The 27431-nt window shown below is 41.7% G+C and overlaps 1 protein-coding gene across 9 annotated transcripts in view; it reads left to right on the forward strand.

The window, feature by feature from the left end:
* Positions 1-27431, forward strand: part of PDK1 (pyruvate dehydrogenase kinase 1) — a 111105-nt gene that overhangs the window by 56897 nt on the left and 26777 nt on the right. For 2 of the 9 annotated variants that reach the window (XR_008521478.2, XR_008521485.2), the window contains 2 exons: positions 4799-4868; positions 5736-7269. The exons of 2 other annotated variants lie outside the window; for them this stretch is intronic. The gene's annotated coding sequence lies outside the window, so the exon portion shown is untranslated. Of the gene's footprint in view, positions 1-4798; positions 4869-5735; positions 7270-7364; positions 8317-11673; positions 11915-27431 lie in introns of those variants that run through there. 5 more of the 9 variants (XR_010135885.1, XR_002914086.3, XR_008521482.2 and 2 more) reach the window with 5 other exon arrangements.

Raw genomic sequence — 27431 nt, forward strand, 5'->3', positions numbered from 1 at the left:
GATGGGATAGGGAAAAGCACAGAGGTGAATGAATGGTGGTGTTCAAGTTGAAGGTTTTGTGAGAAGTAGGTTCATAGAGGTTCATATTATGCTGCATAATTTATATGTGATGGGTTATTTTTTAATTAGGTTAATTTTAAAAGCAATAAAATAATGCTCCATCTTGAATAGCATACTTCTGCATCTAAATTGGCTAGTGGTAGGACTGACAGTAGAATGCATATTTTCTTTCAGGGTAGTGTCTTGGAAAGTCAACTTCAAAACAGTAGAAAAACAGAACATGGCATATAGTGTACTTTCCCAATAAGATGTTCTTTTTCTGTCTTTGTAATTTATAAAAATAATGATTGGTTATTTTATTTATTTATTTTGGGACAGAGTCTCACTCTGTCGCCCAGGCTGGAGTGCAGTGGCATGATCTCGGCTCACTGCAACCTCCACCTCCTGGGTTCAAGCGATTCTCCTGCCTCAGCGTCCTGAGTGGCTAGGATTACAGGCATCTGCCACCACACGTGGCTAATTTTTGTATTTTTAGTAGGGATGGGTTTTCACCATGTTGGCCAGGCAGGTTTCAAACTCCTGACCTCAAGTCATCTGCCCACCTTGGCCTCCCAAATTGCTAAGATTACAAGCATGAGCCACCGTGCCTGGCCAGTTACTTTAAAATTCAAATAATACTTAGGAAAATTAAATAGATAAAATTATTAAATGTTTTATTAAAGAGATAATTCTTATTAAATGAAATAATTTATATTAAATAAAAAATATTATTCCCCTCTTCTTGGTCCATTTTGTGCTGCTATAGCAGATTTCAGACTGAGTAATCTATAAAGAATGAAAATTTATTCTCTCTCAGTTCTGGAGGATGAAAGTCCAAGAGCAAGCCACCGGCAGGTTAGGGCCTGGTCTCTGCTTCCAAGATGGCACCTAGAACACTGTGTCATCTGAGGGGAGGACCATCATATCCTCACATGGCAGAAGACCGAGACAGCAAACCAACTCCTGCAGGCCATTTTTCTAATGGCATTAACCTATTCATGAGGGCGATCCCTCATGACCTAAACACCTCCCATTAAGCCCCATGTCCCAGTGCTATTGCATTGGGGATTAAGCTTCCAATACATGAGTTAAGAGGGGAACAAACATTCAAAACATAGCATCCTCTGAACCTCTCAACTTCTATAATTCCATGTCCCAGATATAATGACTGAATATTTTTGTGCATTATTCCTAATATTTTCTATGTATATGCAAACATACATATATTTATACACATTAAACACATAACTTTATTTAAAAAACCTGTTTGCTGAAAACTATTTGGCAATAACCTATTCCTTTACTTACAAAACATATTTCATGTTAGAACCCATAAATCACCCTCAACACTTTTAGGGGTTATATAGTTTTCCATTGTAATAGATATGATTTAAACACTCATTTGATCACAGTTATTCAGGTTATGGCAATGTAACAGGACAGTAAATGAGACTCTGTCAGTTTTAGTGGAGGCTTCCAAGTCTGCAAATAAAATAAAAGGATCCAACTACCCCTACATTCTATAGTGAGATGGTAGACTATGTAGGTAGGACTTATTATACAAAGGAGGCCTTTATAAAGTGGCTTAGGACCCTGAAGTCATCATTCATCTTAAGATATAAAACTATTCAAGTGTATAAGATTGAAAAAGAAAAGTTAAAATTTTAGAATGAAATATTTTGAAAAATGCTAAAGACGAAAACAAGGGGTCTTTTTTAGTTTACCCAAAAGTAGATGGCCAGGGATACATTGGTCCAATGTTTGGACAAGGATGGCAACAAGCAATAAAGATGAAAACATTCCTACTTTGCGTCACTTTAATAATCATCATCTGGTAGGAAAGAGTAGAAGTAAAATTGGTGTGTGAGAACTGAAGCCAAAGATGAATAAAGAGGAAAAGAATAATAGTGCAAACCATGATTCTCTAAAATAATTTATCTCTGCACCTGGAAAAGTTATGTTTGGAGCAGAATTATGAAATCTTCAAGCTATTGGCTCAGGTGAGCAGATATCTTAGATGAATTCCCTGGCAACAAAATTAAGGAGAGCTGAGAATATTTGTTTGGGAGAGTTCTTAGAAAATACAGCTGGAAGGGGCAGGTAGGACTGACCAAAGTAAGAAGCTTTCCTACAGTGTGGCTGCAGCTGAGGTCCCAGCTGATCCTTCTGGGAGTTCCAGAGTTGAGGATGGCTCTTCAGAGTTGTCCCACATTGAGGCTAGAGATGTGGGCCATTTTATTCCTGCATCAGCGAGCACTGGGAAGGGTGTGACTTTGGGTAAAGAAATTATGGTCTGCAGCTAATATCCCCAGCAGCTTGGGGTTACATGCATCGACCCTATAGAGCAACTGGATGAAGTGCTGCAGTATCCGTTGTAAGAAGTAATGAAGGTTTTTCTTCCTAGTACTCATACGTTTCTGCCTGACTTTCACCACTTGTGTGCTACCCTCAGGCTTACAGGAATTCATTCTGCCACCCCCTACCCCCCACTGCACTGGGGAGAGCAGGGCCTTGGGAGGTTGTCTTGGGCTGCTGGGATACGTCATGTGGACATTTGCACTCATTCTGCTCCTTCTGGGCAGGAGAAAACCCTCAAGCCTTGCCTTATTCACCACGGGTGCCCACATTCTCTCCTGTTCTTGGATTTCCAACTGTCTTGAGGATTTCTGCTGTGTCTTCCCATAGTCTGAACAAATTTCCATAGCTCAGTGGACCAGGGGTGGAGCTGAAGGGAAGCAGAGGACCAGGAAAAGCAGATACTGCCCATAACTCATTTTCCCCCATTAAATTTTCGTGCTTGAATTATCTCTAGGCCTAGCTTTTTTTTTTTTTTTTTAATCTGAAAGCATAAGCTTCAGAAATTTTAGAAGCTCTTTCTTTGGTTTTCTGCTGTAACAGTCTTTCAATGCATTGACTAAATGAATAAAAGGCAAAGAGTAAAAAATTCAGAGGAGGATTTCTCAGGTAATATCTCAAAATATTATCCTGCCACAATTACACCCAAGGATATTGACAGGATCTGTGATGAGATTCATGAAAGCTTATAATAGCCTTTGATGGCTCATGAAAAATGGAAAAGGATCAGATGATCAAAGTCAGGGAAGAGTCTCAATTTCGTTTAAAGAAGGAAGAAAGAGGATGCTGCAAATTATAGATTGGCAACCTTAATGTTTTACATGAAGAACATTCCAGACAAAACTGATCTCACGCTGGGCAGGTGGCTCACACCTGTAATCCCAGCACTTTGGGAGGCCCAGGTGGGTAGATCATTTGAGGTCAGGAGTTGGAGCCTGCCAACATGGCAAAACCCCGTCTCTACTAAAAATACAAAAATTAGCAGAGCGGTAGTGGTGTGCACCTGTAATCCTAGCTACTCAGGAGGCTGAGGCAGGAGAATCGCTTGAGCCTGGTAGGCAGAGGTTGTGGTGAGCCAAGATCACATCACTGCACTCCAGTCTGGATGACAGAGTGAGACCCTGTCTCAAACAAGCAAAACAAAACTCATTTATTTTTTTGATAGTGTGTCTTGGTCAGACAAAGGCTGTTGAAATAGGTATCTGGACTTCAGCAAATAACTGGACAGTCTCCTGAAATATCATTACTAAGATGTAAGAATGGGAACCAGAAGACAGAAGCGCAGGTAGATTTATAATACAGTGAACAACCGTGCCCAAAGAGGACTGGAACATGGCCACAGTAAAGTGATCAAGATAGAGGGGACGGTGGAAACGATGGCATGTGAGGGAAGCTGGAGAGAACTGAGGATATGAAGCCTGGAGAAGAAGAGCCTCAGGGAACCTAGGGTAATCTGAAAATGAGACCCGTCATCCTATGCAGGCTCATTCTGTGGGGCTCTGATACGGTTTAGCTCTGTCTCCCCACTCAAATCTCATGTTGAATTATAATCCCCAGTATTGGAAGTGGGACTTGGTGGGAGGTGACTGGATCATGGGCTGGATTTCTTATGAATAGTGTAACACCATCCCCTTGGTGCTGTCTTCATGATAGTGAGTGAGTTCTCGCAAGATCTCGTCATTTAAAAGTGTGTGGCACTCCCCACCTCACACTCTTGTTCTTGCTTTCACCATGTGAAGTGCCTGCTCTCCCTTTGCCTTCCACCATAAGTAAAAGTTTTCTGAGGCCTCCCCACAAGCAGATGCCACAGTACTTCCCGTACAGCCTGCAGAACCGTGAGCCAATTACATCTCTTTTATTTAGAAACTACTGAGTCTAGGTACTTCTTTATGGTAATGCAAGAATGGCCTAATACAGGCTCAAAGGAAAAAAAAACTAGAACAAATTTCTGATGATTAGAACATGTCGGCTGGGCACGGTGGCTGACTCCTGTTATCCCAGCACTTTGGGAAGCCAAGGCAGGCGGATCACTTGAAGCCAGGAGTTCAAGACCAGCCTGGCCAACATGGCAAAACCCCATCTCTACTAAAAATACAAAAATTTGCTGGGCATGTGTGGTGGTTAATACTGAGTGTCAACTTGATTGGATTGAAGGATGCAAGTATTGATCCTGGGTGTGTCTGTGAGGGTGTTGCCAAAGGAGATTAACATTTGAGTCAGTGGGCTGGGAAAGGCAGACCCACACTTAATCTGGGTGGGCACCATCTAGTCAGCTGTCAGTGTGGCTATAATATAAAGCAGGCAGAAAAACGTGAAAAGACTAGATTGCTTAGCCTCTCAGCCTACATCTTTCTCCCGTGCTGGATGCTTCCTGCCCTTGAACGTCGGACTCCAAATTCTTCAGTTTTGGGACTCGGACTGGCTTTCCTTGCCCCTCAGCTTGCAGATGGCCTGTTGTGGGAACTTGTGATCATGTGAGTTAATACTTAATAAACTCCTCTTTTTTATATATATATAATATACATAATATATGTTTATATATTATATATATGTTTATATATTATATATATGTTTATTATATATATGTTTATATATTATATATAGTTTATTATATATGTTTATATATTATATATAGTTTATATATTATATATAATATATGTTTATATATTATATATGTTTACATTATATATGTTTATATATTATATATTATATAGTTTATATATTATATATAATATGTGTTTATATAATATATGTTTAATATATATGATATATATGATATATGTTTATATATTATATATGATATATATATTATATATATATAATAGATATGTAGAAGTCACTAGAGGCCTTAATTCTGTCCCTCTAGAGAACCCTGGCTAGTACAGCATGATGGTGCATGCCTGTAATCCCAGCTAGCTACGTGGGAGGCTGAGGCAGGAGAATTGCTTGAACCCAGGAGGTGGAGGTTGCAGTGAGCAGAGATCATGCCACTGCACTCCAGCCTGGGTGACAGAGTGAGACTCTGTTTAAAAAAAAAAAATAAAAGAATTTGTCTCAAAAACAAAATAAAACAATCACATGAAAACCTGGGCTGTTGTGAGGTAATAAGCTTAATAGCAGTGTGATGCCACAGTGGAGATTCATTCATTCCACTAAGTGTATAGAGTGCCAACCCTCCACTCACAGAGAAATAGAGAATGAGGTCAGATGACTTCTGAGAGCTCCCACAGTTCTAAGCAGCTATGATTCCACTCCTAGAAAATGCAAGTGCTAAGCCAAAACCAAGTGAATTGCCACTTTTTGTTTTTTTACCAAAATGTTTTATGTTTTATGTTTTACAGAAAAACCAGTGATTCAGAAAGAGGTTTATAAAAGCCTGTGGATGCACTCAGTCAATTTTATCGCTCATGACCGGCAATATTAATAGAAGCACTAATAAAAGTTATGATATGTAGTAATAAAACACCTAAGCACGCACTCATAAATCATATTCCCACAGGGTTTGCTAGGGCAGGTTGTTTTTCCCTTGTGATTGAAGACAGAACAAATTTTACACTAAACTTAGCTTTTCCCCAGGAGACTCATAAACCTCAGTACAGGCTAAAGACTGGAGTAAAACCATGTTGTTTCAAAGATAAAACACCAATGAACATATATATAGATATGAAAAAAAATGTGACATTCTAGACTTACACAATGGAAATGTTTAGTCATCATACTTCATAGCATAAGAGCAGAGCAGGTTGCTTATCAGGCACTCCTAACTTAAAATTCCATAGGTTGATTTTCTACCCTTCAGTTCTGCTAAGATCCTAAACCAAAATTTGATGGGAAATTAAAATTTATATAGCTTTGGTGATGGCTGTTGTTTTTGCAGCTACTTACCCCTGCCTTCTGGTATTAGAGCCTTTCTTTCTCTGTTCCTCTCAGGAACTCCTCCTACCACATCTGATGGAGCTACCAATCATCAGATCTCCTCTGCCTCTGGGGTGCAACTCAGGCTGGCCAATCAAAGTTCTTCATCCACTTGGACTATGACTGACCCTGGGTGGTTATCTGACCCAAGGAAGTCCAGAATCCTTTTGTAGGGATTATTAGAGATGCTAAGAGAATGGTTGGGGAAAGCTTATCTCCAGAGATGATACACTAGAGCAGGAGTTCCCCAGCCCCCGGGGCCACATATGGTTACCAGTCTGTGGCCTGTAAGGAACCTGGCTGCACAGCAGGAGGTGAGCAGCAGGCAAGTGAGTGTTACTGCCTAAGCTCTGCCTCCTATCAGTTCAGTGGTGGCATTAACTTCTCATAGAAGGGTGAACCCCATTGTGAACTGCACGTATGAGGGATCTAGGTTGCATGTTCCTTAGGAAAATCTAATGCCTAATGATCTGAGGTGGAACAGTTTCATCCCAAAACCATCCCCCAAACACCATCCATGGAAAAATTGTCTTCCACGAAACCAGTCTCTGGTGCCAAAAAGGTTGGGAACTGCTGCACTAGAGATCATTTGAGTGGAGCTGCTGGAGTCCCATCCTTGCCACCATGAGAGTGCTTCCCTGGGGTAAACCAATGGAGAGGAAGGCAGAGCTGAGAATAAGAAGGAAGGGGCAGGGCCAGGCGCGGTGGCTCATGCCCGTAATCCCAGCACTTTGGGAGGCCGAGGTGGGCGGATCACCTGAGGTCAGGAGTTCAAGACCAGCCTGACCAACAGAAACCTTGTCTCTGTTTCAAAATTAGTTGAGCGTGGTATTTTGCACCTGTAATCCCAGCTACTCGGGAGGCTGAGGCAGGAGAATCACTTGAACCCAGGAGGCAGAGGTTGCAGTGAGCCGAGATCATGCCATTGCACTCCAGCCCGGGCAACAAGAGTGAAACTCCGTCTCAAAAAAAAAAAAAAAAAAAAAAAAAAAAGCGGGGGTGTGTGGGAGGGAGGGACAAAAGGCTGATAATGTCTTTTGAATGCTTGAATCCAGGGAGAAAACATGGAGATATGAATGACTGTGTGGAGCAGAACCCACCTTCTCCCAGCTCAGCTTTGGACTGTGAGGTGACAGAGAAATAAACAAACATTTGTTGTGCTAAGCCACTGAGATTTTGAGTCATAACAGCTGTTAGCATCAACGAATCTGACTAATATAGTAGCCCACCATATGACTGTTCACTAGTATGTCTAAAATTCAAGGGCTGTGATCAACCACTCTCCCCGTCCCCACTCTGACAGTTAATTGACCTGTGAATTTGCCTTTTATGTAAATTCTCTTTCTATCCTTACTGCATTATTTATTTCAGCCTTTGTTTGGTTTCCTGACAGATGTAATTGTCCTGTGTGTCCTTTCTCCAGGCAGAGTGATGTTCCTGGAATGTTCATCTAATCATATCATGCATCTGTTTGTAACCTTCTCCCTTCAACCTTATCTCCTGCTAGTCCCTGCTATAGCTCTCTATGCTTGGAACGTATTTTTCTTATGCCTTTGTTTTCCAAGGACTGAATCTGACTCATCTTTTGGGGCTCTGTATAAATATCCCTTTATCCAGTAAGCCTGCTTTGAACATTTAGTCTGGTCTAATCCTAATCTGGTGCCTCTGCTATGAACTCCCATAGTACTTTTTATTTGTCTTAATGGAGCACTTATGACACCTTATTTACATTGCTTAATTGTCTGTTTCCCCTCTCTGGATTTGACGTATAAAGACTCTTGGGCGTTGCATTCCCAGGGCCTCGAGCAATGCCTGGCACATAGCAAAAAAAAAAAAGATATATTTTATGTATATGTATCTATGTCATACATATCATATGTACATATATGTGCTTAATGACATGAATGAATCAGTGACAAAAAAAGAGAAAATAAATATAAACGTCACAAAGATCCTCCTCCCATGCAAGTGTAGTAACTGATGTCTAAAGGTAGTGAGTCTGCAGCAGGTAAAAACATTTCCTAGAAATCTTTCAAAATCTTCTAAAATGTAGTCATGTATTGGATTCTTTCTAACATTTTTTTCTTTCCTTGGCTTGGGAGTTTATAATATCTCTGGAAGATAAAAATATCTTTGGCTTGGGGCAAAATATTTATAGTTAAGAAACTAAGTTTATTTTTTGGATTCTGAGTGTGATTAGTTGCTGAGGCTCATTTATTATCTGAAATGTAAGTAGTTAAAAGTTTTCAATAGCCTAAGTCAGATATGTGCTACTTTTCAATTTGATTTTGCTTTTGAAGGTAGAGTGACATTAGTAATAATGGGGGTGATAAATAAAAAGGAATTTATATACCTAAAATTTCTGTTGACATGTTGGTATTGCCAGCATAGTTATTTCGGAGAAGAGGGACGCTTTATAAGGAATGGAATGAAATAACTGTTCTTGTCTCTGTAGTTTGGCAATCCATATAGACACAATATCCATTATTTTAAAGATATAGTTTTGAAATTAACGTGTTGCAGGGCGCAGTGGCTCACACCTGTAATCCCAACACTTTGGGAGGCCAAGGTAGGAGGATCACTTGAGCCCAGGGGTTTGAGACCAGCCTGGACAACATGGTGAGACCCTGTCTCTACTAAAAATAAAAAAATTAGCCCAGTGTGGTAGTGCATTCTTGTAGTCCCAGCTTCTCAGTAGGCTGAGGTGAGAGGATTGCTTGAACCTGGCGGTTGAGGCTGCAGGGGGCTATGATTATGCCACTGCACTTAAAAAAGAAAGAAAAGAAATTAATGTCACACCTTCTTTTGGGGTAGGTCATTAATTTATTTAAGAAATCAAAAAACAAGATAAACTAATTTACAGAGATTGTTGAAATGTCTTATAGAAGGCACAGTGAAATACAGCAGTATCCAATCCCTTTCTCAGCTCTGAACACTTATGAAAGACATACAACATCAATTTCTACAGAAAAGAAAACCCCATACAAATCCATTCTTGCAGAATTCTAAAAGATAGAGAAAAAAAGAGGGGAGAGAATGAGAATCTCAAAAAGCTTCAACACTGCCATAGGAATTTTGTCCCGGGCCCAGCAACATGGTTATGCAAATCATTTCAGATGTAGAGGATTGAATGATGCACACGGCTGAGAACATTGTCTGAAAGAATAGTATCTAAACCTGCATCCAGGGCCACCTGTGGATTGTCACAAGCTCTGATATTGGCGCATTCACTCTTCAGTTCTCATGGTTTCAATTCAACATTCAGACATTTTCTGCGATACAGGTTTCACAAAGCATTATGTTCGTCGGGGAAATACTTCAGTGGAACATAAAATACTCTGTTGTGCCAAAGCAACAGCAGCTGGTGGAGTTTATCGAAATGAGCAGAGCCCAATATGATGAATTATAAACATGCTTATGTTTAAAGCAAGCACTGACATAAAAGAGGCAACAGAACACAGAACATGCTTCTATTTAGCTCAAAAAATATGCACAGTATCAAGAAAGCCATACATAGTCCTTAAAAGATCTAGGAAATTCACATACTAGACCATATTTTGTTCTCTCTTCCCTTGGACATCAGATGTGAGATGGAGTAAGGACCTCCTTAGAGGCCTGTGGGCCCCCCCGAAGCATGGAAATTAAGGAAAATCTTGAATTCCTTCAAGTTCATGCACCTAGTTAGCCCTGAGAAGTACATAAGCAACTTGATGAGCAAGAAGGTGGCCTAAAGCAAGAGCCAAGGAAGCTAGAATCAAGGGATATTTGGTTCCCCTATACAAACCAAAGATAACATTGTAACATATGTCTCCGAGTTGTTTTTCAGAAACCGAACCCTTACTGAACAGATCTGCTTGCACATCTACCTGCACATAGACCTCAGATAAGGGAGATCTGGGGTCTGAACTCTGACCACCGTCTTTTGTTCTAAATTTCTTCCCGCAGGGTGTGGAGAAAGTCACACCCATGAGCTGGACCTAACATTCTTTTCTGCTGACCCCAAATTTCTTAAACCTTCTCAAACCAATTGCAAATCAGAAAGTCTTTGAATCTGTCTATGACCTATAAGCCCCTGCTTCAAGATATCCTGCACTTTAAGGCCAAAACCAATGTGTAACCTTGATTTATGGTTTTGGCCATAAATTATTGAGTTATTATTTTCCTATAGCTTCTGCTTTCCTGAAATTTACCCCTGCTTTACAAACCCTTACCTGCTAGTCATAGGGAAGGTCAAGGTTTAAGCGTTAGCTTAGCTACCTGAGCCTCCTTGCTTGGCGCCCTGCCAATAAAACACCTTCCTTTCTCCTGCTGCAAACCACCGTGTGGATATCTGGTATCACGGTGCTGGGCTAGCAGAATCCATTTCAGTTCTATAACAGGTTTGAGGGTTAAGATAATTCTTTCTTTTCCTTTATGGCATATAATCATCACTCCTGTTTGCAGTAGCCTTTTCTCTTTTTCCCCCTGATCCCTGCCCCCCCACTTCCCTTTCACCCTCTACTTCATGGTGCAAAATTGTCAGTAGGTACCAAGCAAGAGTAATGTGTTTGATATATGGCCTTGGTTATATAAACATTTTTGAATAATACATAACTATTTCTGGGTGAGTTGATTTTGGAAACCCGTGTTCATAGGATCATACTATCACATCTCACTCTATTTCTTACCCTTCCCACCTAATACTGGATTTCCCAGCCCTCTTCATGTTGTTGTATGTAACTCTGGTTCATTATTTCTGACTGTAACAGAGTATTCCATAGTATACCTCTATCAGATTTAACGTCTCCATTCCCACCCATGATAAACTTACATTGTCTCTAAATCTCTACTGTCTTAATGTTGTGGGCCATGGTGGCTCATGCCTGTAATCCCAGCACTTTCAGAGGCTGAGTTGGGAGGACTTCTTGAGCCCGGGAGTTCAAGACCATCCTGGGCAACATAGGGAGACCCAATCCCTACCAAACATAAAAATAAAAAATAAATTAGCCAGGTGTGGTGGTGCATGCCTGTGGTCCCCGCTACTCAGAAGTCTAAGGTGGAAAGATTGCTGGAGCCTTGAGGAGGTTGAGGCTGCAGTGAGCCTTCATCATACCTCTGCACTATAGCCTGGGCAACAGAGCAAGACCCCGGCTCAAAAAAAAAAATGTGATGGGCACCTTTCACTTTTGTACATGTGATATGGACAGGAGGCAGGGAAATACTGGGTAGAAGAGGGCAGTCCCCGGCGAGGGCCACACTCTCAAGCCTGGACCCATGGCCCAAAGTGAGAACATGCATTCCTGTTTTCCTGCCCGAATGTTGCCTTTTCCAAAACCACCCTGGCCCTTCCCACCCCCGCATACTGTACCCATAAAAACCCCACAGGCCCCACTGGTGGAGTGGCAGAGCGGCAGAAAAAGGAAGAAGAGAAGTAGCCGGACGTCGGAGAGAAGCAGCTTGACTTCAGAGGGATGGTTTGACAGTGAGAGCTCAGAGAAGAGTTCAGCCGGGGAAGACCGAACTCCAGGGGAAGACCATCTTCCCAATCCATCCCCTTTCTAGCCCCCTATCCTGCTGAGAGCCACTGCCACCACTCAATAAAATCCTCCACATTCACCACCCTTCAATTTGTTCGTGTTTCCTGATTCTTCCTGGACGCCAAACAAGAGCTTGAGATACAGAGGGCTGTCACACTGAGCTATGAAACATTTAGCCATCTGCAGACAGCAAAGCTAAGAGAACACACTGTAACACTCCCTCTGGGGCATCGGGAGTCACAGGCAACCCCTAGGTGCTGCTGCAGGCCTGCATGGAGTTCTGCTTCCGCTGGTTGGCCAGAAGTGCTCATCCTGGCCTCTGTACCGTTTCACCTGTGTGCTCCCCCTCCCATGAAGGTTTGAAAGCTGTGGGCTGAGTAAATGAGCCAACCCTTTGGCTAGTCCTGTGAGGAGGTCAAAGGAAGTATTTGGTTTCACATTCACCTCCTCAACAATCTGTGTGTGAGTTGTTCTAAGGAAAGTGAGAAGGATTGATTGGCTATTTGATACATAAATCATTCATTCCAAAATGGCTGCACAAGCCTACTACTCCCCAACCTTCAGCAGTAAATGAGGGTTGCTCTTCCCCACATCCTCACTAACACTTGGGATCATATGACTTTCCAATTTTAGCAATACTATCTTATGGTTTTAATTTGTATTTTGCTTATTGTGATTTTGGATCTTTTCCTAAAAACTATGTACTTGGGCTTCCCCTCTGTAAACCTATTTATATTCTTGACCTATTTTTATATTGGACAATCTTGTATTTTTTCTTATTGATCTGCTAGAGTACTTCAGATTACCCTAGTTCTGCACTGCTCCATATGGTAACCACTAGCCACAGATGGCTATTTAAATTTAAATGAATTAAAACTAAAAATTCAGTTGTTCAGTTGCACTATCCCCATTTCAAGTGCTCGGTAACCCAGTGTGGATAGTGACTGCCATATTGGAGAGTACAGACAGAAAACATTTCATCATCACAGAAAGCTCTATCTTCTCCCAAATGATCATCCAACTGTAAGTCTTATCTACCATGTCCTTCACTGAATAATGATCCTTAATATTCATATGGTCATATCCACCTATTTTTTACCCTTTCATGGAATTTTTTTTTTTTTTTTTGAGACAGGGCCTCATTCTGTCTTTCAGGCTGGAGTACAGTGGCACGATCTCGGTTCACTGCAACCTCCACCTCCCAGGTTCAAGCAATTCTCGTGCCTCAGCCTCATGAGTAGCTGGGACTACAGGTGCATACCACCATATCTGGCTGATTTTTTATTTTTTGGTAGAGATGGGGTTTTGCCATGTTGGCCAGGCTGATTTTGAACTCCTGACCTCAAGTGATCCTCCCACCTTGGCTTCCCAAAGTGCTGGGATTATAGGCATGAGCCACTGCGCTTGGCCACCCTCTCGTGGAACCTTAAGAAGTCCTTCTCCATCCCAAAGTACTCAAAAAATATTCTTCTACATATTCTGTGTTCACTTCATAGCTTTACCTTTCACATTTAGGTCTTTGATCCATTTGGAAGTCATCTTTATATATAGGGTGACAAAGTTTCAGCTTTATTTTTCTATATACAATGGGCCAATTTTCCAAATGCCATCTGTTAAACAATGTAACCCCTTTCTTGCTGTTTTGTGGGGCCACCTCTATCAAATAACAAATTACCATATAAACATGTCTATTTTGAGTTTTCTATTCTGTTTCATTCCATCCCATCCCATCCTATGTCATTCTATTCCACAGTTAGTTTGGCTTGTGCCAGATGTGTACTGATTGTTGTGTTGTTTACTAGAAGACACATCCTCTCTTAAAGCAGATTCACCTAATTATGATTCAGTATTCATTCTCTTTCATTTTCACTAACAGAACCTTCCTTCTCTGCTTGTGCATGTGCACTTAACATCCACCATTGTGGACTGGTCTCCCAGTTTTGTTTGGGACAGCAATATATATACTCAGCCAAAATATTCATTTTCTCAGACCCTTGCAGCAGAGGTTAGCCATGTGGTAAGGTTATAAATAATGAGATGGAGACAAAATTCCCTAGGGTGATTTTTGTTTCCTGAGTAAAAAGATCTCACAGAAAGTCATTCTTCTGTTCTCCCTTTCCTTCTTTTCTTGCCTAGAATGTAGACAATATTCTGAGGTAACACACATGGGGACAAAGGTGTATATCCTAAGGATATAAGGACAGGAAAACTCAAAGAACCTCTGTGACTGGTAGCATTGTTTAGCTGTCAATATCAACCCAACTGTCTCTTGGCCTGTAGCATGAGTTAAATCATCCCTTGTCTATGCAACTCTTATGGTAGGGCTTTCTGATATTTGTATACGAATACACTTCTGACACACCCTACCTTTCCCCTTCTTTTCTGAAATTGCTTTACTTAGACTTTAATTTTTTTTTTTTTTTTTTTTTTTTTTTAAGCAGAGTCTTGCTCTGTCGCCCAGGCTGGAGTGCAATGGCGCTATCTCAGCTCACTGCAAGCTCCGCCTCCCGGGTTCACGCCATTCTCCTGCCTCAGCCTCCCCAGTAGCTGGGACTACAGGCACCCGCCACCACACCCAGCTAATTTTTTTTTGTATTTTTAGTAGAGACAGGGTTTCACCATGTTAGCCAGGATGGTCTCGATCTCCTGACCTCGTGATCCGCCTGCCTAGGCCTCCTAAAGTGCTGAGATTACAGGTGTGAGCCACCGCCCCCGGCCGACTTTAATTTTTCTATATAAACTTTAGAATAAAGTATTCAGGTCTCTTAAAAACCTTCCCTTGAGGCTGGACGTGGTGGCTCACACCTGTAATCCCAGCACTTTGGGAGGCCAAGGCAGGTGGATCGTCTGGGGTAAGGAGTTCGAGACCAGCCTGGCCAACAAGGTGAAACTCCGTCTACTAAAAATACAAAAATTAGCTGGGCATGGCAGCGAGCGCCTGTAATCCCAGCTATAGGGAGGCTGAGGCAGGAGAATCACTTGAACCCAGGAGGTGGAGGTTGCAGTGAGCTGAGATCGTGTCATTGCACTCCACTCCAGCCTGGGTGATAGAGTGAGACTGTCTAAAAAAACAACAACAACAAAAACCTTCCCTTGGAATTTTGATAGGAATTGCATTAAACTTAATAGATTAATATAAGAAAAAGGGGACTCTTTACAATAATAAGTCATCCCAAGTGCAAATATGGTGTATTGCTCCATTTATTTAGATCTTCCTTCATGAAAGAATTTTAGTGAGTTTTTTTGGTAAAGATCCAGTGCATGCTTTGTTGAGCTAATTTGTGATGGAAGATCCAGTACAAAATGTTTATTGCATTTTGCCAGTTCTAATATGTACTTCGTTTTGTTTTGCTTTACATTTGAACATGTCTGCAATGTGGATTCACCTTTAGATTAATGACATCTAATAGTCATTGTTGGCAGTTGGCAGTGTTCCCTCCACCTGTCTCCTTTGTGGTACACAAAATAATGATGCATTAGAACATAGATGGTTTTGGCCAGGCACGGTAGCTCACGCCTGTAATCCCAGCACTTTGGGAGGCCAAGGCGGGCAGATCACGAGTTAGGAGATCGAGACCATCCTGGCCAACATGGTGAAACCCTGTCTACTAAAAATACAAAAATTAGTTGGGTGTGGTGGTGCACACCTGTAGTCCCAGCTACTCGGGAGGCTGAGGCAGGAGAATCGCTTGAGTCCGGGCAGCCAGAGGTTGCAGTGAGCTGAGATTGCACTGCCGCACTCCAGTCTGGGTGACAGAATGAGACTCCATCTCAAAAAAAAAAAAGGAACATAGATGATTTTGATTCAAAGAAATACAGTATACATTTTTATTTAATATTTTTTCCTTTTTAGAGACAAAGTTTCACCCTGTTGCCCAGACTGGAATGCAGTGGAGCAATCATAACTCACTCCAGCCTCACACTCCTGGGCTCAAGCAATCCTCCTGTCTCAGCCTCCCAAGTAGCTGGGACTATGGGCATGCACCACCATACTTGGCTAATTAAAAAAAATTTTTTTTTAGAGATAGGGTCTCACTATGTTGCCCAGGCTGGTCTTAAATTCCTGGTCTCAAGTGATCCTCCCGCCATGGCCTTTCAAAGCACTGGGATTACAAGTGTGAACCAATGAGCCTGGCCCTATTTGATATTTTGCATTTGTTGGTTTTCTTTCTTTTGTTTTTTTTTTTTTTTGGTCCATTTTCTTGACACTTCCAATTGATCAAAATCAAAACTGATCATTTTCTAGAAATGCTTATTAACTTTCCAAATTATTGTATGCACTGCTGATTCTGATAATTTGTAATGCTAAGAGCATTCCTACATTTTTTGTAGATAAAGCCAATCTGTTTTTTTGTTTTGCTTGTAGTTTTTTTAATTAAAGTTTTTTGAAAAGTACAATATGTAACAAACTCCCATAAGCCAGCCTCACAGATGAACAATTTGCTTCAATTCAATTTTCTTCTCTTTTTAATAAAAATATAATAAAGTTTTTATGTTATGTATTAGCTTAATTTATTTTATTTAATAATGAAATTATTATGACCAATGAAAATTTCCTGCTTCTCTCTTTCCTTTCTCATATTTCACCCTCCCAGTATTGTTTTATGGATTTTAAAATTTTGCCTGTGTGACATCTTTAGTCTATGATTTTTTTTTTTTTTTTTGGTGACAGAGCCTTGCTCTGTTGTCCAGGCTAGATTGCAGTGGCACGATCTCGGCTCACTGCAACCTCCACCTCCTGGGTTCAAGCAATTCTTCTGCTTCAGTCTCCCAAGTAGCTGGGATTACAGGCACACTCCAACAGGCCTGGCTAATTTTTGTATATTTAGTAGAGATGGGGTTTCACTATGTTGGCCAGGCTGGTCTCGAACTCCTGAGAGCTCAGGTCATCTGCCCGCCTCAGCCTCCCAAAGTGCTGGGATTACAGGTGTGAGCCGACGTGCCTGGCCAAGTCTATGATATTTCTGCAATTTTCATTCAACATTATGTTTTTTAGTTCTTGCTGTGTTAGAAGGTACAGATGTAATCTATTTATTTTATTATTATTATTATTTTTTTGGAGACTGAGTCTCACTCTGTCGCCCAGGATGGAGTGCAATGGCACAATCTCAGCTCACTGCAAACTCTGCCTCTCAGGTTCAAGCGATTCCCCTGCCTCAGCCTCCTGAGCAGCTAGGATTACAGGTGCACACCATCATGCCTAGCTAACAGGGTTTCACCATGTTGACCAGGCTGGTCTCAAACTCCTGACCTCAAGTGATCTGCCTGCCTTGGCCTCCCAAAGTGCTGGGATGACAGGCGTGAGCCACCATGCCCAGCCGTAATCTACTTATTTTAACGTCTGGATAGTATTTTATGAATTCCTTTACTGAGAGACTTTTGGATTATTTCCACTCATTTGTTATTACAATCATTGCTGCAGTGAACTTTGAACATGTTTCCTTTTTCATGTTCAGGTACAAAGAATTCCTCAATCCTACTTTCTAGTCTCTTGATTAAGGCACTCTATTCTTAAAATGCAAAAAAAAAAAAAAAAAGGTAAGTTTTTTTATTATTTTCAAAAAGAAAATACATAATTTATAAAAACTCTGAGGAAACTTTACCCTCTTTGTATGAAGTAACTGCAGTGTATTAGTGCATTATAATGAACAGTCATTGTAATTGCATTTCTTGAAGGAACTCTTATCAGAATGTCAACATTCTTTATTCCATTGAAAACTAATTGTTTAAAATACTCCCTGCTTTTCCCTCCCAAATCAAGCACAACCTAAAATGTAGACTTGCATAACTCTGTTTCATCAGAAATAGTGAAATCTCACTATATGTGTTTAAGTCTACAATATCACTGCATTGTTCAATATATAAATCTAGTATTTATCTGAACACTTATACCCTATATATGTTTCTATACTATAGAAACAGTAGGATTTACATGACTGCATATTTATTTCACAGTAAAATTTATATAAAAATGTGTTTCATTCCTATAATCTTACCATACTTTCTTAGATTCTGTATTTGTCTATTTGGCATCTATTTATCACACAGCCAATTGTATTAACTTTTTTGGGGGGCTGGGGGTGAGACAGAGTCTTGCTCTGTTGCCCAGGCTGGAGCACAATGGTGCGATCTTGGCTCAGTGTAACCTCCCCCTTCCGGGTTCAAGTGATTCTCCTGCCTCCACCTCCCGAGTAGCTGGCATTACAGGCGCCTGCCACCACACCTGGCTAATTTTTGTATTTTTAGTAGAGATGAGTTTTTGCCATGTTAGCCAGACTAGTCTCAAACTGCTGGCCTCAAGTGATTTATCTTCCTTGGCCTCCCAAAGTGCCGGGATTACAGGCGTAAGCCACCGCATCCTGTATTAACTATTTTTCTGTTCTTTGTATTCTTGATGCTCTGGCATTTGGGGGCCTTACAGACCCCAGGAGAGACTGCCCCCGCCCCCCCGAGCTAATTCCTAAACATAGTGAACAAATGACTTGGGAGTATGCCTTTCATATGCAAGCCAACTGCTCTCTTTAACCTCACACACCAACCCAATATTTCCTCTTCCCCGCATCATTCCAGGGGCTGTCACTGGTCAACCAGGCGCCACCCCAGTAGCTCAAAGCCCACCAGAATTATTCACACTAGCCAATCTTAAACTGCTTCCCCTGCCTTGCCTGGGCTTTCCTGTGGAAACCCAGTAAAAGCTGTGACCTAGGCTCTCCCCTGTCTCCTTTCTGCCTCCTGACCAAAACCGATGTTTCCCTTGTGGCCCCACATGGCATGGTTTTGCCTCTTCTGTTGGGAAATGTAAGTAAGAAATTCTTCTTCCAGTGGCCTTGGCCTCTCCATGTCAGCACACAGTCATCTCCACAAATTAGAATCCTGTGAACACAAATGAGACATATCTACAGAAGGTCTATGTCTTCATCTGTTTTGCTTTGCTATAAAGGAATGCCAGAGGCTGGGCAATTTATAAAGAAAGGGGGTTTATTTGGCTCATGGTTCTTCAGGCTATACAGGAAGCATGGCACTAGCATCCGCTTCTAGTGAGGGCCTCAGCCTGTTTTCACTCCCAGAGGAAGGCGAAGGGAGCCCACATTACATGGCAAGAGAGGGCGGTAGAGGGGGAGGAAGGTGCCAGGCTCTTTTAAACAATCATATTCTCGAGGTGACTTAAAGAGCAAGAACTCAGCCGGGCGCAGTGGCTCATGCCTGTAATTCCAGCACTTTGGGAGGCTGAGGTGGGTGGAACACCTGAGGTCAGGAGTTCGAAACCAGCCTGGTCAACATGGTGAAACCCCCGTCTCTACTAAAAATACAAAAATTAGCTGGGCGTGGTGGTGGGCACCTGCAATCCCAGCTACTCAGGAGGTTGAGACAGGAGAATCGCTTGAACCTGGGAGGCGGAAGTTGCAGTGAGCTGAGATAGTGCCACTGCCCTCCAGCCTGGGCGACAAAGCAAGACTCCGTCTCAAAAAAAAAAAAAAAAAAAGAGCAAGAACTCATTCATTACCGTAAGGATGGCACCAAGACATTCATGAGGGATCTACCCCATGGTCCATACATCTCCCACCAGGCGCCACCTCCATCACTGGGGATCACATTTTAACATGAGGCTTGGAAGGGGCAAACATCCAGACGATGTCAGTCTACTACCCTCCACCCTCCAATGCAAACAAAATAAAAAAGCACGTAGAAAAAAACTCAAACTGTATCAAAGGGTAAACAGTAAGTCTCCTTCCTACTCCAGAACTTCCCCAGAATCCCTGGCTCAGTTTATAATACATAAGCTGTTTATATAACTGTTTATGTTATTGCAGGATTTCAATAACACTTATGAGAAAGAAGAGTCTAGAATGGGTTAATGAATCTGCATTAGAACTGACTCAAGTGATTTCTGTATAAGGCAGCTTTGTAGATAACTTTTAAAAAACGGTTCATGTTTCCAAGTATTCCTTAGTTCCCACTTTGACCTGTTCCAGAGCAGCTCCGTGACGCTGGCAGTTTGGTGCTCTGTTCTGGAACACATTATCTGATAAAGGACCCTTCACTGCTCAGTTAGAACATTTCACATGCTCTCTGCTAAACATCCACAGACGTCACTTATTCTGCCTATTTCTCTTCACTGGATATTCCTTTAATGCCTACCAAACAGCCTCAGTTGGCCCCGTACCTGATACACCTTAACCCATTTAAAATTATTCTTTTATCAAGAATAAATAATTGTTGGGACTCTTTGGTCTACAGAATTCTTTATCATCCTTAGGATATTTAGAAATAGTATAATCAATTTTTGTTTTTCTCCCATTTTAATCCACTTTTCTGTAGATTTACATTTAAGTCACCATAATTTAGTTGATTTAAGTAAATACATAACTTAGTACTTTCATTCTGATCTGCTCTCTTTTCTACATCAATAGGCTGCATTAATTTTTTTATTTTTTATTTTTTATTGAGATGGAGTCTCGCTCTGTCGTCCAGGCTAGAGCACAGTGGCGCAATCTTGGCTCACTGCAACCTCCACCGCCCAGGTTCAAGCAATTCTCGTGCCTCAGCCTCCCGAGTAGCTGGGACTACAGGCACATACCACCACGCCCGGCTAATTTTCTTGTATTTTTAGTACATGGCATTTCACCATGTTGGCCAAGCTGGTCTCAAACTCCTGACCTCGGGTGATCCACCCTCCTCAGCCTCCGAAAGTTTTGGGATTACAGGCGTGAGCCACTGCGCCCGGCCTGCATTTTTTTTTTTTTTTTTAATGGAGTAGGGAGAAAGCTGATAAAAATCAATATTAAGTTAAATAAATAAATTCCTTTATGTTTGGTTGATTTTCATAATTGCTACTTGGATAGAAACAGTCATGCAAGCAACTGGTGATCAACCAACCTGCCCAAGTATGGGCCTAAGAAAGAAACACCATGGACTGCTGCCATGGTCAGAGATGGCACTTTTATTTAAAAAAGTAACTCATGAAGAAAATGGCATTTTATTATCATGAATGAATTGTCTTAGGTGATGCCACTCGTTACTACAAAGCCAAAAATAAACAAGTGAAGAAAACAAATTAAAATGAACCTTTAACTGCCATTTTATCTTCTTGCTGACATACATTTCCAAAGACATAAAATCCTCCTTCCTATGAAGTCAGTGGGAGGAAAAAACTGTTTTTGAAAACTATTAACTGAATTTCCGCTGAAATATTAACATGTAGAAAATATTATTTCTTTGGTGGAATTAATATAGGTAAAATCTATATAATGGTCTTTATCCGTAAAAGAGCTCATATTCAGTATAATATGTAGCATAAAACTAGGAAATATCTATATTTAAATCTTATTGAAAGGTGAAGCCGGCTGGGCTTCTGGGTCAGGTGGGGAGTTGGAGAACTTTTCTGTCTAGCTAAAGGATTGTAAATGCACCAATCAGTGCTCTGTGTCTAGCTAAAGGTTTGTAAACACACCAATCAGCGCTCTGTATCTAGCTAATTGGGTAGGAGACTTGGAGAACTTTTGTGTCTAGCTAAAGGATTGTAAATGCACCAATCAGCACTCTGTGTCTAGCTAAAGGTTTGGAATTTTAATGATTCCACATATAAATTAAACGTTCTTATATTTGCATTTAAAACTGGCATCACACCATATCAAGATGAAGGTAAAAATGCTGATAATCTATAATTATGACTTGGAATGGCATCAAATAGCACGTAAAAACGTCACAAGGTGAGAGAGAGACTGCAGAAGAAAAAACATTTTAGTACCTTTTTTAAAAAATAAAATTTTTTTATTTAAATTTTTATTTAAAAAATTTTTATTTAAAAAATAAAATAGAGACAAGGTCTCACTATGCTGTGCAGACTGGTCTCAAACTCCTTAGTTCAAGTGATCCTTTCACTTCAGCCTCCCAAAATGTGAGGCCTTTTGCTCCAAAAGCCAGATTACAGGCATGAGCCACCATGCCTAGCCAAGTATCTTTAATGGCAAATTTTTCCTGCTTTTGGAGCAAAAGGGTTCACATTTTCATTTTGCAGTGGCCTTAAACACTATGTAGCCAGCCGTGGAGGGAGCTACACAGTTACAAGAATTCAGGAGCCACCTATATCCTGAATGACCTGTGTGCTCACTCTCCAAAGGGTCTGGCTAATGGAGTCCCTGTTCTTCCTGTGAAGTTTGGGAACTTGATTTTTCTAGGTTCCCATGTGTCTTAGCCATGTGTCTGATGTCCCCGTTTCCTTATTACTACAAGATGATTTATAATAGACTTCCCTAATTGGAGACAACCAGAGTTCTCTATTCTTTGCGATTAAAAGCACCTAACGTAAAACCACAAAATATGCTATGATTTTTGTTCAGTAAATTATGTAGAATTATTTTCATTCCCAAAATAAGTGATGCTAACTTAAATATGCTATATGCTATGGTTTGAATATGGTTACCCCCACCAAAACTCATTTTGAGGCTTGGTCTCCAGTGTAACAGTGTTGAGAAATGGTGGTATTTTTAAGGGACATTGGGTCATGAGGGATCCACCTTCATGAAGGGATTAATGCCATCTTTTGGGCATGGGTTCTTGCTCTACAAAAACAAACAAACAAAAAGAATCAGCAAAATGGGTGAGGGAATCTAATGCTGTCATCACACTTTTGCCCTAAGGGACTCCAACCTTTATGTGGGCTTTAGGGGAGACATGTCAGGAATGAGCACAATCATTGTGGTTTTAGTCTGCATAGACAGGGCATAGCAATCAACACTGACTGAGTCAGCAGTGACATTTGCCTAAGCAACAGATGACTAGGTGGAAGGTGAAACAAATGTTAGGATATGGACCAAGGAGATAGGACTGGATTATGGAAATCAGTGGACAAACCATAAAGCCGAAGAAATATTCCAAATGGACAATGTGATAGAGGCCACGGACTACTGCCAGGAAATTTTTTTTGTCTTTAAACTTTATCCTGTTTGATTTTCCCCTTGACAAGGGATAGAAGGGTACTTACTGGAGAATGTAAACATTTTAGTATGGTTAAGTTATGGGCAGTATCTACTATGAACAGAAGTTGAGACTCACTGGAGAAGATGTCTTATATTTATTCATAAGTGTATATTTAGGTTTGATGTGAGTTTAGACACTATGTCTAACTTTGGGCCCTCCTTCCTGGTCCTGAAAAGTGATACCCCAACCAAAACTGCCTGAGAACTCAGCCTGCTCATTGGCAGATGAGGTCAGCAAAGGCAAATGGCTACACAGAACCCTCAGACAAAGACTGAGAGAAAAATATATATATATGGTTTGATTGATAGTTAGTATGTTTACAGACCCAAACAATTGTTTGGAAATGTAATAGCTGGCAGCTCTTTGCTTCCTTGGTTTGTTCAGGGTGTTTTGCTTAAATACCACAGGGATGTGCTTGGAGCATGTGGCCTGCTCACAGCCAACCACAATGAGGCATTAGTAGAAATAGGAAGAGTTTAGATCATGTAGGGGCCAAGGGCCCTCTAAAGGTTTGCTGAAAATCACTGACATGAGGCTAATTGATTAATAGGAGAAAGGGCATGCAAATTTATTTCACATGGATACACAGTAGCCTTGAGAATGAAAATCCAAATATACAGGGGAAGCTGTCCCTCCCTCCCTCTCTCCCTCCCTTCCTTCCTTCCCTCCCTTCTTTTCTCTTTCTCTCTTTCTTTCTTTCTTTTCTGTCTTTCTTTCTTTCTGTTTCTCTTTCTTTTCTTTCTTTCTTTTTCTTTCTCTTTCTTTCTTTTTCTTTCTCTCTCTCTCTCTCTCTCTTTCTTTCCTTGTCTCTCTTTCCCTCCCCTCCCTCCCTTCCTTCCTTCATTCCTTCATGCCTTCCTTCCTTCCTCTCTCTTTCTCTCTCTTTCTTCTTTCTTCTTTTGAGACAGTCTTGCTCTGTTTCCCAGGCTGTAGTGTAGTGGCATCATAACTCACTGTAGCCTCAACTTCCTGGGCTCAAGCAATCCTCTCACCTTAGCCTCCCAAGTTGCTGGACTATAGGCATGAATCACCACCACACCTGGCTAATTCTTTTTTTCTTTTTTGTGGAGACAGGGTCTTTCTATGTTGCCCAGGCTTAATCCCAAACTCCTGGCCTCAAGTGATCTTCCCACCTCGGCCTCCCAAAGTGCTGGGATTACAGGTGTAAGGTGCCACATCTGGTAACTTGTCCTTTTTTTTTTTTTTTTTTTTTTTTTTTTGAGACGGAGTCTCGCCCTGTCGCCCAGGCTAGAGTGCAGTGGCACAATCTCGGCTCACTGCAAGCTCTGCCTCCCAAGTTCACACCTTTATCCTGCCTCAGCCTCCCGAGTAGCTGGGACTACAGGCGCCTGCCACCACGCCCGGCTAATTTTTTTGTCTTTTTAGTAGAGACGGGGTTTCACCATGTTGACCAGGCTGGTCTCAAACTCCTGACCTCAGGTGATCTGCCTGCCTCGGCCTTCCAAAGTGTTGGGATTACAGGCATGAGCCACCACACCCTGTCCCAGATCATTTATTTATGGCCAGTTTTTATACAAAAAGGCGGAGGAAAAATTAGAGTAATATTTTTAGGTTTTATGGCTGGCTTTTGGGAAAACATATTCTGGTTTCTACAACCTGCCTTGGGGAAAAAGAATTTTAGTTTCTATGGCTGGCCTTGGGAGAGAATGGGACTGAGAGACGGGAGGGCAGAAGAGCAGAGAAAACATTTGCTTCTGAGGCTGCTGGTGAGCCTTTCATTTGGGGTATTATTTTATAAGCCCCAACAATAACGTCATAAGTAACAAATCCAAAAGAAAGTTAGAGGTGTTTGAGTGGTTTAGGCCAATTATGAAAGTCAGTATTTTTGGAGATTAGATTTCCACAAAACATCCCCCATCGGCACTGCTGTTGGGGAAGAATACAGAGCAGAATGGAACATCTATGGTGTTGTTTGTCTGATTGTAGGAAAAAAAGGATATGTTATTAACGTTAAGACTTTTGGAATTTACCAGTACCTTGGGAGACCGCATGTGCTTTTTCTTTTTTGTTGTGCAAATGGCTTACACTGTTGAGTTTAATCTCTTAGGTGGGTACTTGGTGTGAAGATGGAATATCAATTATGTAATTAGGAAGGTGGTGGGGGTGCAGTTATAGAGGAAGTTGAGCTGTGAGTATGGTGTAGGAGTGGCTGTGAAAACCCTAAGGCAGAGGTTCTCAAAGTGGTGTCCCCGGAATAGCAACATCGGCATCTCCTGGGAACTTGCTAAAATGCAGGATCTGGGACCCCACCCGAGACCTACTGAATCAGAAACTCTCAGCGCGGAACCCAACAGCTCCGTTGCCTTTTAACAAACCCTCCAGGTGAGTCTGATGTGCTAGGAAGTTTGAGAGCTTTGAGCCAGTGAGAGAATGGGCCTAGTGTGTTCATAGAGACTTCCTGACAGGGTGGCCGGTCCCATCCTCAAGTGAGTCCCATGATCTTGGGCTCCCTCCCTCAGGTACTTTGTGCTAAGGTACTGGCTTTCTTCTCCTCTTTCTCCTCCTCCTCTTCCTTCTCCTCCTCCTTCCACTCCTCCTCCTCCTCCTCCCACTCCTCCTCCTCCTCCTTCCCTTTCTCCTCCTCCTCCTTCTCTTTCTCCTCCTCTTCCTCTTCCTTCTCCTCCTTCTCCTCCTCCTCCTCCTCCCACTCCTCCTCCTTCTCTTCCTTCTTTTTCTCCTCCTTCTCCTTCTCCTCCTTCTCTGCTGAGATTTAGGAAATTTAAGTGTCAAACCTTTTCTGTTAGGACATCATCCATTTTTATACTCAGTGAACTAAAATAAGATTATCCCAAAATTTGCCTATTCAAGAGGAGCTTTGGAAGGAGGTAGCACTCAGTACCTCTGATTGTATATAGGAAAGCAATGAGAGTCTTCCCTTCAATTAAACTGTAGTTCTTTTTGGAATGTCATGTTTGTTATAAGCCATTAGCCAAATGGTGATATTGCATTAGATCTCACATTGGTGTTATGGACATTGGGGCTGAAAAGGTGACTGTTAGCCATTGCCATGTAGCTGTTACCTCATAATGGTGGCAGTTTTATAAATATTAGATTGCTACCTCACCTCTTTTCATCCATTTGTCAAATACTTGAGTCATTCAAACTTAACGCCCACACATTCAAAGTTGTACTCCAGGAAGAGCATACTCACCATCAGTCCCAAGCCTAGATCTGCAGGAATGGGGTGTGGCCATGAGCCCTGTGCTTCCGAGGGCTGTGCTGAGTCCTCTTTTAGCCTCAGGGCATCTCTTCCAGCCCCTGGGCCCTAGAATCTCCTGCCCAAATACCCGGAGTGTACATCCAGGCCTAAGCAGGCCTCCTCCTTAGGTCCATCTTCCTGGGGACAGGCCACATCTCCAGTGTGTGTACCCCTAGACTCAAGGGGTGGCCAAGGGGCAGCTGCTTGCTGGGAAGGGGGACCTAGCTTGGATGTATGGGCTGGAATGTCCACATTCATGTGTGCAAAGACAGAGCTGAGGGTGGGGAGAAAATGGGACAGGCCTTTGGTTAAGGGCCAGTTCTCCCTGCCCCACCGTGAGAAACTCTGAGGAGTTCAATAATTCTAAATTCCAGCCTGGCTCCCTAAAGCATTATGAAGAAGAGAGTACATTTGGTTTAACAGTTTAATAGCTTGATTTATAATTCTAAATGTTTAGACAAATGGTATGTGAGCCTCCGTTAGCATTCTTGCCCCCAGGCCTCACAAATGTCAATGGTGGGCTAGCCACCCACAGTGACTCATGTGTTCCCCCATTATATGAAACCTGAAGCTTAAGTTCCCATTACTGAGTTCTATGAGTGCCATCTTCGGAGAATGGTTAACATCAAAGGGCATGACAGGTTTACAGCAAAGCAGACTTGGAGATGCCCCAAGGGCATGAGGAGGCATCCAGCTCTTCTGGTCACAGCAAACACCTGCTGTAGGTAAGAAAGGAGAGGTGACCAGGGACAGGACAGGAAGAGAGACTTTAAAAATGTACCAGAAAAGAACTTCAAGGAATATAACAAGGAGTTGGGCTGCTGCAACATAAAATCAGCCAGCACCTCTGTCTGTAGTGTTTCAGGACTGACTAGGATAACATAATAGTTAAATAGTTCAGGCTCTAAAAACATATGCCTGGGGCTTAAATCCTGGCTCTGATGGTCATTAGTTGTGTGGCTTGGGCCTTTTATTTAACCTCCTCTGTGCCTTAGTTTCCTGTGTGTAACATGGGAATGGTAATAGTGCCTACTTTACAGGGTGGTTGTGAGGATTAAATAAAATGAAACACACAGAGTATAGAGTGCCTAGCACATTTCAAGTACTCAATAAATGAGAGTTGTGATTACTATTAGTCCTTGTGGAAAATGTTTGCCTATATGGATAATAAGCACAGTTTAAAGTGAAAAGCAAACTCTTCAATGAATGGGTTAGCTCTGAGCCGCAGGATAAATACAACTTGAACTTGAGAAGATCTCACAGCCAAAGGAGCAATGGCTTCCTTTTCCAATGTGAAGGACTGCTTTCAAATCATCTGGAAAATGCAAATGAGAATTTTAATAACTGTTCATCTTATTCCATACTTATTACACATAAGGAGTGTGATGTCAGTCAGTATAATACTA

This window comes from Pongo abelii, chromosome 11 (assembly GCF_028885655.2).
Source record: "Pongo abelii isolate AG06213 chromosome 11, NHGRI_mPonAbe1-v2.0_pri, whole genome shotgun sequence".
In the NCBI taxonomy this organism is placed as follows: domain Eukaryota; kingdom Metazoa; phylum Chordata; class Mammalia; order Primates; family Hominidae; genus Pongo; species Pongo abelii.